This window comes from Eleutherodactylus coqui, chromosome 10 (genome assembly GCF_035609145.1).
Source record: "Eleutherodactylus coqui strain aEleCoq1 chromosome 10, aEleCoq1.hap1, whole genome shotgun sequence".
NCBI classification, from domain to species: domain Eukaryota; kingdom Metazoa; phylum Chordata; class Amphibia; order Anura; family Eleutherodactylidae; genus Eleutherodactylus; species Eleutherodactylus coqui.
Window position 1 is genome coordinate 31445370 of NC_089846.1, and position 13368 is coordinate 31458737.

A 13368-nucleotide genomic window follows, 5' to 3' on the forward strand; every position below is an offset into this window, starting at 1 on the left:
AAAGGACGAGAAGTAGATTCTCCTCAGTATATACACATAGAGGTGACGTAGTGTTACGTTCCTGTGGGCAAATAAGCACAGAGCCCACACTAACGTGCCCAAAACAGAAGTTAGGGACCACCAGAACAGTGTGAGGAAACGGACTCAGACTGGACAAACTGTCAGAAGACACAAACAGGAACCAACTGACAACACACACTCGCCATGCAGACCTGTACACATAGGCAGATGATATAGCTATAAAGTACGAGGTATTGGTTCGCACATTGCCAATGAACTTAAGCCACAAAGCCACGACAAGGCTCCTTGTGTCTTGCGGTCCCTACACTAGCAAGACACATCTACTAGAGGACCCTAAGGGCCACCCTAGTGCAATGGCAAACAAACTCAGCAGAGCAAACTGACACACAACTGACAGAAAATAAATGTACAAACGGACATGAACCAAAAACACACCAAACACACTACAAGCTGCAACGGACAAGGAAACATTACTCAGCAGCACCAGACACAGTTCACACAGCAAGCAGCAACAGCACAGATAACAGGACACAAGTCACACCACAAGCTGCAACACAGAAGTAACAGGACTGCTCACACTGGACACCAAACAGACCCTGATAGGAGCTGGGTATATATGTGAGCAAAGACCCAGGGGATTGGCTAACAGGCGATCACCACACCCAGCCTGCTCAGTCATTCCACACCTGTGGGCCTGTGCTGCTAGAAACCATAGTACTACAGGTCCCAGCCAGCACAAACCTAACAGTATCTCCCCTTTAAAAAAGGGGCCTCTGGACCCTTTAAGCATAAAAGAAAATTATGCAACTCCTCCTGAACAGTAGCCTGCACAGAAATGCACCAGTCCAGAGGGGAAAAAATGGAAACCCTTCCTACTGACATAGCGTGCATAGGACTTATCACTACAGGCCTGATGCGGACGCCAGCCAGTCAGCAGGAGAAGGGAAAAAGCTCAAGTACATACCACACAGGGGACTGTGGAAAACGGAAAGGCTGGTCATTCATTACGTCCGGTGGGCGCACCTCGCCGCAGGATGGACACCGGGACAGAGCTAGAACTCTGAACACAGGATGGGAGACTGACCCTATGCTGCAGGGAGAATGGCAAGGTCCCTACCTAATAGGCAGAGCGATCGCCTCGATACAGGCAGCCCCACGCTGGAACCTCAGGCCTGCTATCCCTGAAAGGGTGATACTTGCAACCAGGCGGAACTGACACATTATGCATACAACATAGCAGGACCAATACCCCTTACACCAAAAGGCAACCGTACAGTAGCCTGCAAACATTCAACATAATCCACATACTGCAACAACATTATGCATGCCACCTAGGCTGTATGGAGCCACCACACCCACCGTACAAGGGAAGGAAAAACATGGCCGGCATCACCTAGCCTGCACCACACACAAGAAAATCAGATGTTTGGAGGCCGCACCTGCCAAGGGGAGAGAGAGAAACCTGCGAGTGAAATGGACCTGTGTCCCACTGTACCACACACTACTGTGGTCACTACAGCTCCCCCCTACTTAAAAACACAGCCGCCCTTGACTGTACTAAGCTGCAAGGGGCGGAAAGGTGTGCCTACCAGGTAAGTGTGACAGTACATAAGTTGATGTTTTGTTAGGTTAGTGGTTTGGTTGTGTAAGGACGGAATCCTAACTCTCAGCTTGCTATGGGGCACTTACATAGCTCTTCTTCCCAAAGGCACAAAGAAAATGCATTACATTTGATGCAGTAAACATGTAAGAAATGTACTATATGGTAGGCAACCTGTAAGGAAGGGAACAAACGCGGCACAACATTACTTTAGAGTCCTGTTCAAGGTTCAGCATGTGCATCCTGGAAGAAAATATGCAACAACAGCTTAATTCTTGACAAACCTTCTGTTGACGGCATAACAGCTGGCAGGATGTGCAAGAGTCCATTGGAAATGTATCGCGTCCACAATGTGATGGTGCGGTGCACTACTACAAGCGTCTCAGGAAAGAGGGTAGAAGGATGTGAGCAACAACAATAACAACAAAACTGGAAGCAAACTTCAAGTAGTCTCTTGAGGCACATATCTTAAACGTTGCAATAACTTTTAAACTTGGAACTAGTAGGACACTCTGAGTAGTCTCTCAGGGCACAGAGCTTGGATGCGGTAAATGTTGCAATAAATAAATAAAGGTATTTCTGAATCCATAGGATTAATAAACTGAAGCTTGTAGAACAAGTTTATTCCTGAAATCTTGGTGGTGGTAGGCCACATGTGGACCTTGTGGATCTTATTAGGTCTGTAGGCAACGCTGGTAATCTTCTAGGAGTTGGTGATGGTGTTGGAGAAGCTGGCGTGGAATTGGATGAAGTGGACAAACTTGGGGGTGAAGAACTCGAAGCTGAGGGACTTGGTGATGTTTCTGTGGAATTGGGTAGTGGTGCTTGGTATACTAGATGCGAGAATGGATTCAAGTACCAGAGCAATTGACTTTCCAGGCTAAATGGAGAAGGACATTCTTCGGCTGATTGGGAAGTAGATTTGGTGTTTTCCACTTCTTCTTCTGAATCTGTAGGTGAAGCAGGTTGGGCACGGCAAATTCTAAGACGGTTACGGCGGACAACTTGAATTTTTCGGTCCGGATAGGCTATACGGTAAAGTCCTTTTTCTGGGGATATGGCTGTGATGATTGTATAGGGGGTGAGTTCCGAACAGGTATTTAATTTTCTGATGTGGTGTTCTTTCTTCAGCCAGAACCGGTCTCCAATTTGCTTGTCTGACGCGTGGGCATGTTTGTCAAAATCACAAGCTTGTTTTTCTTTTTTCCTCCAAACCGGTGTCGACAATTTCTTGGGCTTCTTTGAGTCGTCTTTGGTGATCCTGGATCCAGTCGGATTTGGGCATTGGGTTGTGATCATCAGCTACTTGGATTCCTAGTTTTAGGTCTGAGGACAATCTTCTTTGGCAGCCGAACATCAGATAATAGGGAGTGTATCCGGTGGAACAATGTGGGGTATTGTTGTATGTGTAGATCAATTCTGGTAATAATGTGGGCCAATATTCTCTCTGCTTGGTTGGGATGGTTCTGAGTAACTCTAGTATGGTCTGATAGGCTTTTTTACAGAGTCCATTTTCTTGAGGGTGATAAGTGGTGGTACGAAGCTTCTTACACTCATAGCTGTCACATAATTCCTGGAAGAGTTGGGATTGGATCAGGGCATCCACAACTGAGAATGAAGTGTTTCCAGATGATGGCGGCAGTGGTTGGGGCGGTGAGATCTTTGATGGGGATGGCAACTGTAAATTTTGTGTAGTGATCAATTAACGTGAAGACATAGCTATACCCGGACTTACTGGTTTCGACTTTTAGATGGACAATGGCGAGGATTTCCAAGGGCTTGGTGGTAATGATGGGATGTAATGGGGCTCTTTGATCATGTTGGGCTCTCCTTTTGATTTCACAAACTGTGCACTCCTGACACTATTTTTCTATTGCTCTTCCCCTTGCAGTATTTGACCTGGAAAGTACGGTCGTAATCGTATTTCGGTCGCACAAATACGCTGCATATTTGCGCAATCGAAAATCGCTTAGGCCTGTATATTTGGGCATGCAAAAAAGAACGCAGATGGGCCCAGTGAAATGGTGCGCAAATATGCAGTGAATACATAGGTCTCCTGCGCATTTACCACATATTTGCGCAGCCCATTCACCTCAATGGCCCCTTTTGGTGTGTAGTACGCGACAAAATAGGTCATGCTGTGTGAAAATATACATCATGTGAATAAACTTATTGAAATCAATGGCTTCTTTTCACTGCATATTATGTACGCAAATACGCTTGTGTGAACAGGCCATTAGTATACTGTCTTACAATCATCCCTTTGAAGGCCCCCATAAGCCTGATGTGGGCATCGGTGAAAAGTAGTTTGACACCCCTGCCATAGTGGGTGAGGTAGATTCTCCTCAGTATATACACATAGAGGTGAGGTAGATTCTCCTCAGTATATACACACAGAGGTGAGGTAGATTCTCCTCAGTATATACACATAGAGGTGAGGTAGATTCTCCTCAGTATATACACAGAGAGGTGAGGTAGATTCTCCTCAATATATACATAGAGGTGAGGTAGATTCTCCTCAGTATATACACATAGAGGTGAGGTAGCTTATCCTCAGTATATACACATAGAGATGAGGTAGATCCTCCTCAGTATATACACAGAGAGGTGAGGTAGATTCCGCTCAGTATATACACATAGAGGTGACGTAGATTCTCCTCAGAATATACACATAGAGGTGAGGTAGATTCTCCTCAGTATATACACAGAGAGGTGAGGTAGATTCCGCTCAGTATATACACAGAGAGGTGAGGTAGATTCTTCTCAGTATATACACAGGTGAGGTAAATTCTCCTCAGTATATACACATAGAGGTGAGGTAGATTCTTCTCAGTATATACACAGAGAGGTGAGGTAGATTCTCCTCAGTATATATACATAGAGGTGAGGTAGATTCTCCTCAGTATATACACATAGAGGTGAGGTAGCTTATCCTCAGTATATACACATAGAGATGAGGTAGCTTCTCCTCAGTATATACACAGAGAGGTGAGGTAGATTCTTCTCAGTATATACACAGAGAGGTGAGGCAGATTCTCCTCAGTATATATACATAGAGGTGAGGTAGATTCTCCTCAGAATATACACATAGAGGTGAGGTAGATTCTCCTCAGTATATACACATAGAGGTGAGGTAGATTCTCCTCAGTATATACACATAGAGGTGAGGTAGATTCTTCTCAGTATATACACAGGTGAGGTAGATTCTCCTCAGTATACACACATAGAGGTGAGGTAGATTCTCCTCAGTATATACACATAGAGGTGAGGTAGATTCTCCTCAGTATATACACATAGAGGTGAGGTAGATTCTCCTTAGTATATACACACAGAGGTGAGGTAGATTCTCCTCAGTATATACACACAGAGGTGAGGTAGATTCTCCTCAGTATATACACACAGAGGTGAGGTAGATTCTCCTCAGTATATACACACAGAGGTGAGGTAGATTCTCCTCAGTATATACACACAGAGGTGAGGTAGATTCCCCTCAGTATATACACATAGAGGTGAGGTAGATTCTCCTCAGTATATACACACAGAGGTGAGGTAGATTCTCCTCATTATATACACACAGAGGTGAGGTAGATTCTCCTCAGTATATACACATAGAGGTGAGGTAGATTCTCCTCATTATATACACACAGAGGTGAGGTAGATTCTCCTCAGTATATACACATAGAGGTGAGGTAGATTCTCCTCAATATATACATAGAGGTGAGGTAGATTCTCCTCAGTATATACACATAGAGGTGAGGTAGCTTATCCTCAGTATATACACATAGAGATGAGGTAGATCCTCCTCAGTATATACACAGAGAGGTGAGGTAGATTCCGCTCAGTATATACACATAGAGGTGACGTAGATTCTCCTCAGAATATACACATAGAGGTGAGGTAGATTCTCCTCAGTATATACACAGAGAGGTGAGGTAGATTCCGCTCAGTATATACACAGAGAGGTGAGGTAGATTCTTCTCAGTATATACACAGGTGAGGTAAATTCTCCTCAGTATATACACATAGAGGTGAGGTAGATTCTTCTCAGTATATACACAGAGAGGTGAGGTAGATTCTCCTCAGTATATATACATAGAGGTGAGGTAGATTCTCCTCAGTATATACACATAGAGGTGAGGTAGCTTATCCTCAGTATATACACATAGAGATGAGGTAGCTTCTCCTCAGTATATACACAGAGAGGTGAGGTAGATTCTTCTCAGTATATACACAGAGAGGTGAGGCAGATTCTCCTCAGTATATATACATAGAGGTGAGGTAGATTCTCCTCAGAATATACACATAGAGGTGAGGTAGATTCTCCTCAGTATATACACATAGAGGTGAGGTAGATTCTCCTCAGTATATACACATAGAGGTGAGGTAGATTCTTCTCAGTATATACACAGGTGAGGTAGATTCTCCTCAGTATACACACATAGAGGTGAGGTAGATTCTCCTCAGTATATACACATAGAGGTGAGGTAGATTCTCCTCAGTATATACACATAGAGGTGAGGTAGATTCTCCTTAGTATATACACACAGAGGTGAGGTAGATTCTCCTCAGTATATACACACAGAGGTGAGGTAGATTCTCCTCAGTATATACACACAGAGGTGAGGTAGATTCTCCTCAGTATATACACACAGAGGTGAGGTAGATTCTCCTCAGTATATACACACAGAGGTGAGGTAGATTCCCCTCAGTATATACACATAGAGGTGAGGTAGATTCTCCTCAGTATATACACACAGAGGTGAGGTAGATTCTCCTCATTATATACACACAGAGGTGAGGTAGATTCTCCTCAGTATATACACATAGAGGTGAGGTAGATTCTCCTCATTATATACACACAGAGGTGAGGTAGATTCTCCTCAGTATATACACATAGAGGTGAGGTAGATTCTCCTCAGTATATACACATAGAGGTGAGGTAGATTCTCCTCAGTATATACACACAGAGGTGAGGTAGATTCTCCTCATTATATACACACAGAGGTGAGGTAGATACTAGAGATGAGCGAACGTACTCGTCCGAGCTTGATATTCGTGCGAATATTAGGGTGTTCGGGATGCTCGTTACTCGTAACGAGTACCACGCGGTGTTCCGGTTACTTTCAGTTTCCTTTCTGAGACGTTAGCGCGCTTTTCTGGCCAATTGAAAGACAGGGAAGGCATTACAACTTCCCCCTGTGACGTTCAAGCCCTATACCACCCCCCTGCTGTGAGTGGCTGGGAAGATCAGATGTCACCCGAGTATAAAAATCGGCCCCTCCCGCGGCTCGCCACACATGCCTTGTGAGTTAGCTGAGGGACAGTGGTATCGTGCTGGAGCTGCTGTAAGGAGAGCGTTAGGAGTTAGTGTAGGCTTCAAGAACCCCAACGGTCCTTCTTAGGGCCACATCTACGTGTGTGCAGGCTGCTGTTAGCAGTGGAGAAAATTTTTTTTTTTTCTCAAAATCGGCAGTGCAGAGCATTGCACCCGGCATTAGGGACAGAAGTGGTGCTTAGGCAGGGAGAGTGTTAGGAGTGAGTGTAGCCTTCAAGAACCTGAACGGTCCTTTCTAGGGCCACATTTAACCGTCTGCAGTACTGTGCTGGCTGCTGTTAGCTGTGTTCCTTTTTTTTTTTTCTCAAAATCGGCGGTGCAGAGCATTGCACCCTGCATTGATACTACAGGCACAGAATTGTGTAGGCAGGGCCACAACACAGTTATCAGTCATCGAATAGGCACAGTGGGCCTTTCCTTTTAAACAAAAGGGAAAAAAGTATATTTGCCCTGCCTCTGTCAGTCCTAAGGGCTCTGGGTACGTGTGTGCTGCGTGGAGAACGTAAAAAAATCAGACGCAACCAGCTACGGTTGAGTGCAGCCTTGCGCCAATTTCTTTCCTGCCTGGGAAATACCTGCTCTGCCACAGTTAGTAACTCTGCAACAGTAAAGTTCTGTGACAGTTTTGCAAGGCCGCAACACAGTTATTAAAATTATTATTCAGTGAATAGACGCAGTGGGCCTATCCTTTTAAACAAAAGGGAAAAAAGTATATTTGCCCTGCCTCTGACAGCCGTCAGGGCTCTGGGTACGTGTGTGCTGCGTGGAGAACGTAAAAAAATCAGACGCAACCAGCTACGGTTGAGTGCAGCCTTGCGCCAATTTCTTTCCTGCCTAGGAAATACCTGCTCTGCCACAGTTAATAACTCTGCAACAGTAAAGTTCTGTGACACTTTTGCAGGGCCGCAACACAGTTATTAAACTTAGTAGTATTCATTGAATACACGCAGTGTGGCTTGTCCTTTGAAAAACAAGGGAAAAAATTGTATTTTGGCTGCAGGCTTGCGCCACTTTCTTTCCTGCCTGGGAAATCAAATCACTGGTAATACACCATGCTGAGGGGTAGGGGTAGGCACTATAGGACGTGGACGCGGGCGAGGACGCGGAGGCCCAAGTCAGGGTGTGGGCACAGGCCGAGCCAGTGTGGTGGCCAGGGGTAGAGGCAGGGCCAGACCGAATAATCCACCAACTGTTTCCCAAAGCGCCCCCTCGCGCCATGCCACCCTGCACAGGTCAAGGTGCTCTACGGTATGGCAGTTTTTCACAGAGACGCCTGACGACCGACGAACAGTGGTGTGCAACCTTTGTCGCGCCAAGATCAGCTGGGGAGGCACCACCAACAGCATGCGCAGGCATATGATGGCCAAGCACCCCACAAGGTGGGACGATGCCCGTTCACCGCCTCCGGTTTGCACCACTGCCTCTCCCCCTGTGCCCCAACCTGCCACTGAGATCCAACCCCCCTCTGAGGACACAGGCACTACCGTCTCCTGGCCTGCACCCACACCCTCACCTCCGCTGTCCTCGGCCCCATCCAGCAATGTCTCTCAGCGTAGCGTCCAGACGTCGCTAGCGCCACAGTTTGAGCGCAAGCGCAAGTACGACGCCACGCACCCGCACGCTCAAGCGTTAAACGTGCACATTGCAAAATTGATCAGCCTAGAGATGCTGCCGTATAGGCTTGTGGAAACGGAGGCTTTCAAAAGCATGATGGCGGCGGCGGCCCCGCGCTACTCGGTTCCCAGTCGCCACTACTTTTCCCGATGTGCCGTCCCAGCCCTGCACGACCACGTCTCCCGCAACATTGTACGCGCCCTCACCAACGCGGTTAATGCCAAGGTCCACTTAACAACAGACACGTGGACAAGCACAGGCGGGCAGGGCCACTATATCTCCCTGACGGCACATTGGGTGAATTTAGTGGAGGCTGGGACAGAGTCAGAGCCTGGGACCGCTCACGTCCTACCCACCCCCAGAATTGCGGGCCACAGCTCGGTGGTGGTATCTGCGGCGGTGTATGCTTCCTCCACTAAAGCACCTTCCTCCTCCTCCTCCTCCAATGCAACCTCTGTCTCGCAATCAAGATGTGTCAGCAGCACGTCGCCAGCAGTCGGTGTAACGCGGCGTGGCAGCACAGCGGTGGGCAAGCGTCAGCAGGCTGTGCTGAAACTACTCAGCTTAGGAGAGAAGAGGCACACGGCCCACGAACTGCTGCAGGGTCTGACAGAGCAGACCGACCGCTGGCTTGCGCCGCTGAGCCTCCAACCGGGCATGGTCGTGTGTGACAACGGCCGTAAGCTGGTGGCGGTTCTGCAGCTCGGCAGCCTCACGCACTTGCCATGCCTGGCCCATGTGTTTAATTTGGTGGTTTAGCGCTTTCTGAAAAGCTACCCCCACTTGTCATACCTGCTCGGAAAAGTGCGCCAGCTCTGCGCACATTTCCGCAAATCCCACACGCACGCTGCCACCCTGCGGACACTGCAACATCGGTTTAATCTGCCAGTGCACCGACTGCTGTGCGACGTGCCCACACAGTGGAACTCTACGCTCCACATGTTGGCCAGACTCTATGAGCAGCGTAGAGCTATAGTGGAATACCAACTCCAACTTGCGCGGCGCAGTGTGAGTCAGCCTCCTCAATTATTTACAGAAGAGTGGGCCTGGTTGGCAGCCATCTGCCAGGTCCTTGGAAAATTTGAGGAGTCTACCCAGGTGGTGAGCGGCGATGCTGCAATCATTAGCGTCACCATTCCTCTGTTATGCATCTTGAGAAGTTCCCTGCAAAGCATAAGGGCAGACGCTTTGCGCTCGGAAACAGAGCCGGGGGAAGACAGTATGTCGCTGGATAGTCAGAGCACCCTCCTGTCTAAATCTCAGCGCGTTCAGGAGGAGGAGGAGGAGCATGAGGAGGATGAGGAGGAGGGGGAAGAGACATCTTGGCCCACTGCTGACGGTACCCATGCTGCTTGCCTGTCATCATTTCAGCGTGTATGGCCTGAGGAGGAGGAGGAGGAGGATCCTGAAAGTGATCTTCCTAGTGAGGACAGCCATGTGTTGCGTACAGGTACCCTGGCACACATGGCTGACTTCATGTTAGGATGCCTTTCTCATGACCCTCGCGTTACACGCATTCTGGCCACTACGGATTACTGGGTGTACACACTGCTCGACCCACGGTATAAGGAGAGCCTTTGCACTCTCATTCCCGAAGAGGAAAGGGGTTCGAGAATGATGCTATACCACAGGGCGCTGGTGGACAAACTGATGGTAAACTTCCCATCCGACAGCACTAGTGGCAGAAGGCGCAGTTCCAAGGGCCAGGTAGCAGGGGAGGTGCGGAAATCGAGCAGCATGTACAGCGCAGGCAGGGGAACATTCTCCAAGGCCTTTGCCAGCTTTATGGCTCCCCAGCAAGACTGTGTCACCGCTCCCCAGTCACGGCTGAGTCGGCGGGAGCACTGTAAAAGGATGGTGAGGGAGTACGTAGCCGATCGCACGACCGTCCTCCGTGACGCCTCTGCCCCCTACAACTACTGGGTGTCGAAGCTGGACACGTGGCCTGAACTCGCGCTGTATGCCCTGGAGGTGCTTGCTTGTCCTGCGGCTAGCGTCTTGTCAGAGAGGGTGTTTAGTGTGGCTGGGGGAATCATCACGGATAAGCGTACCCACCTGTCAACCGACAGTGCCGACAGGCTAACACTCATCAAGATGAACAAAGCCTGGATTTCCCCAGACTTCTCTTCTCCACCAGCGGACAGCAGCGATACGTAAGCAATACGTAGGCTGCACCCGCGGATGGAAGCTACGTTCTCTCTCACCATCCAAAACGGGGACATTTCTGCTTCATCAATCTGTGTATAATATTCCTCCTCCTCCTCCTCCTGCTCCTCCTCCTGAAACCTCACGTAATCACGCTGAACGGGCAATTTTTCTTAGGGCCACAAGGCTCACTCATATAATTTTTCTAAACAATTTTTATAAGTTTCAATGCTCTTAAAAGCGTTGAAAGTTTAACTTGAACCAATTTTTCGTTAAACTGGGCTGCCTCCAGGCCTAGTTACCACTTAAGCCACATTAACCAAAGCGATTAATAGGTTTCACCTGCCCTCTTGGTTGGGCATGGGCAATTTTTCTGAGGTACATTAGTACTGTTGGTACACCAATTTTTGTGGGCCCTCGCCTACAGTGTAATCCAATTAATTTTTTGCCCACCTGCATTACAGCTGACGTTACATCAGCTGTGCTGGGCACTGCAATGGGATATATTTATGTACCGCCGGTGGGTTCCAGGGAGCCACCCATGCCGTGGGTCCACACGGAGTTGTAACTACATGTGTCCACTTCTAAAGAACCCCAGTCTGACTGGGGCATGCAGTGTGGGCCGAAGCCCACTTGCATTAAACATGACATTACCTCAGCTGTGATGGGCAATGCAATGGGATATATTTATGTACCGCCGGTGGGTTCCAGGGAGCCACCCATGGTGTCGGTCGACAGGGACTTCACAATAGGGAATTGTACCTGCCTGTATCTATGAATTAAAAAGCCCGGTCTGACTGGGGCATGCAGAGACACCTTGACAGAATGAATAGTGTGTGGCACATAGGTTCCCCATTGCTATGTCCACGTGTGCAGCTCCTGATGGCGGTGGCACAGGATTCTATTTCTCATTGCTTCTGTACAGCATTGTGGGCTATCGCCCCGCCCCTTTTAAAGAGGGTCGCTGCCTAGCCGTGCCAACCTCTGCAGTGTGTGCCTGCGGTTCCTCCTCATGGCAGACGCACTTCTAAATAGACATGAGGGTGGTGTGGCATGAGGGCAGCTGAAGGCTGCGCAGGGACACTTTAGTGTGCGCTGTGGGGGGGAGGGGGGGCGGTTGGGCATCATGTAACCCAGGAGAAGTGGCAGCGGAGTGTCATGCAGGCAGTGATTGTGCTTTGTTGGAGGTAGTGTGGTGCTTAGCTAAGGTATACATTGCTAATGAGGGCTTTTCAGAAGTAAAAGTTTTTGGGAGGGGGGGGGGGCACTCTTGCCGCTATTGTGGCTTAATAGTGGGACCTGTGAACTTGAGATGCAGCCCAACATGTAGCCCCTCGCCTGCCCTATCCGTTGCTGTGTTGTTCCCATCACTTTCTTGAATTGCCCAGATTTTCACACAAGGAAACCTTAGCGAGCATCGGCGAAATACAAAAATGCTCGGGTCGCCCATTGACTTCAATGGGGTTCGTTACTCGAAACGAACCCTCGAGCATCGCGAAAAGTTCGTCCGGAGTAACGAGCACCCGAGCATTTTGGTGCTCGCTCATCTCTAGTAGATACTCCTCAGTATATACACATAGAGGTGAGGCAGATTCTCCTCAGTATATACACACAGAGGTGAGGTAGATTCTCCTCAGTATATACACACAGAGGTGAGGTAGATTCTCCTCAGTATATACACAGAGAGGTGAGGTAGATTCTCCTCAGTATATACACATAGAGGTGAGGTAGATTCTCCTCAGTATATACACATAGAGGTGAGGTAGATTCTCCTCAGTATATACACATAGAGGTGAGGTAGATTCTCCTCAGTATATACACAGAGAGGTGAGGTAGATTCTGCTCAGTATATACACATAGAGGTGAGGTAGATTCTCCTCAGTATATACACATAGAGATGAGGTAGATTCTCCTCAGTATATATACACATAGAGGTGAGGTAGATTCTCCTCATTATATACACACAGAGGTGAGGTAGATTCTCCTCAGTATATACACATAGAGGGGAGGTAGATTCTCCTCAGTATATACACATAGAGGTGAGGTAGATTCTCCTCAGTATATATATACATAGAGGTGAGGTAGATTCTCCTCAGTATATACACATAGAGGTGAGGTAGATTCTCCTCAGTATATATATACATAGAGGTGAGGTAGATTCTCCTCAGTATATACACATAGAGGTGAGGTAGATTCTCCTCAGTATATACACAGAGAGGTGAGGTAGATTCTCCTCAGTATATACACACAGAGGTGAGGTAGATTCTCCTCAGTATATACACATAGAGATGCGGTAGATTCTCCTCAGTATATACACAGAGGTGAGGTAGATTCTCCTCAGTATATACACACAGAGGTGAGGTAGATTCTCCTCAGTATATACACATAGAGGTGAGGTAGATTCTCCTCAGTATATACAAATAGAGGTGAGATAGATTCTCCTCAGTATATACACACAGAGGTGAGGTAGATTCCCCTCAGTATATACAAATAGAGGTGAGATAGATTCTCCTCAGTATATACACACAGAGGGGAGGTAGATTCTCCTCAGTATATACACAGAGCGGTGAGGTAGATTCTCCTCAGTATACACACAGAGGTCAGGGAGATAATCGAGTTGTGACGGCTTACTTAGCACGTAAAGATTGGTCGT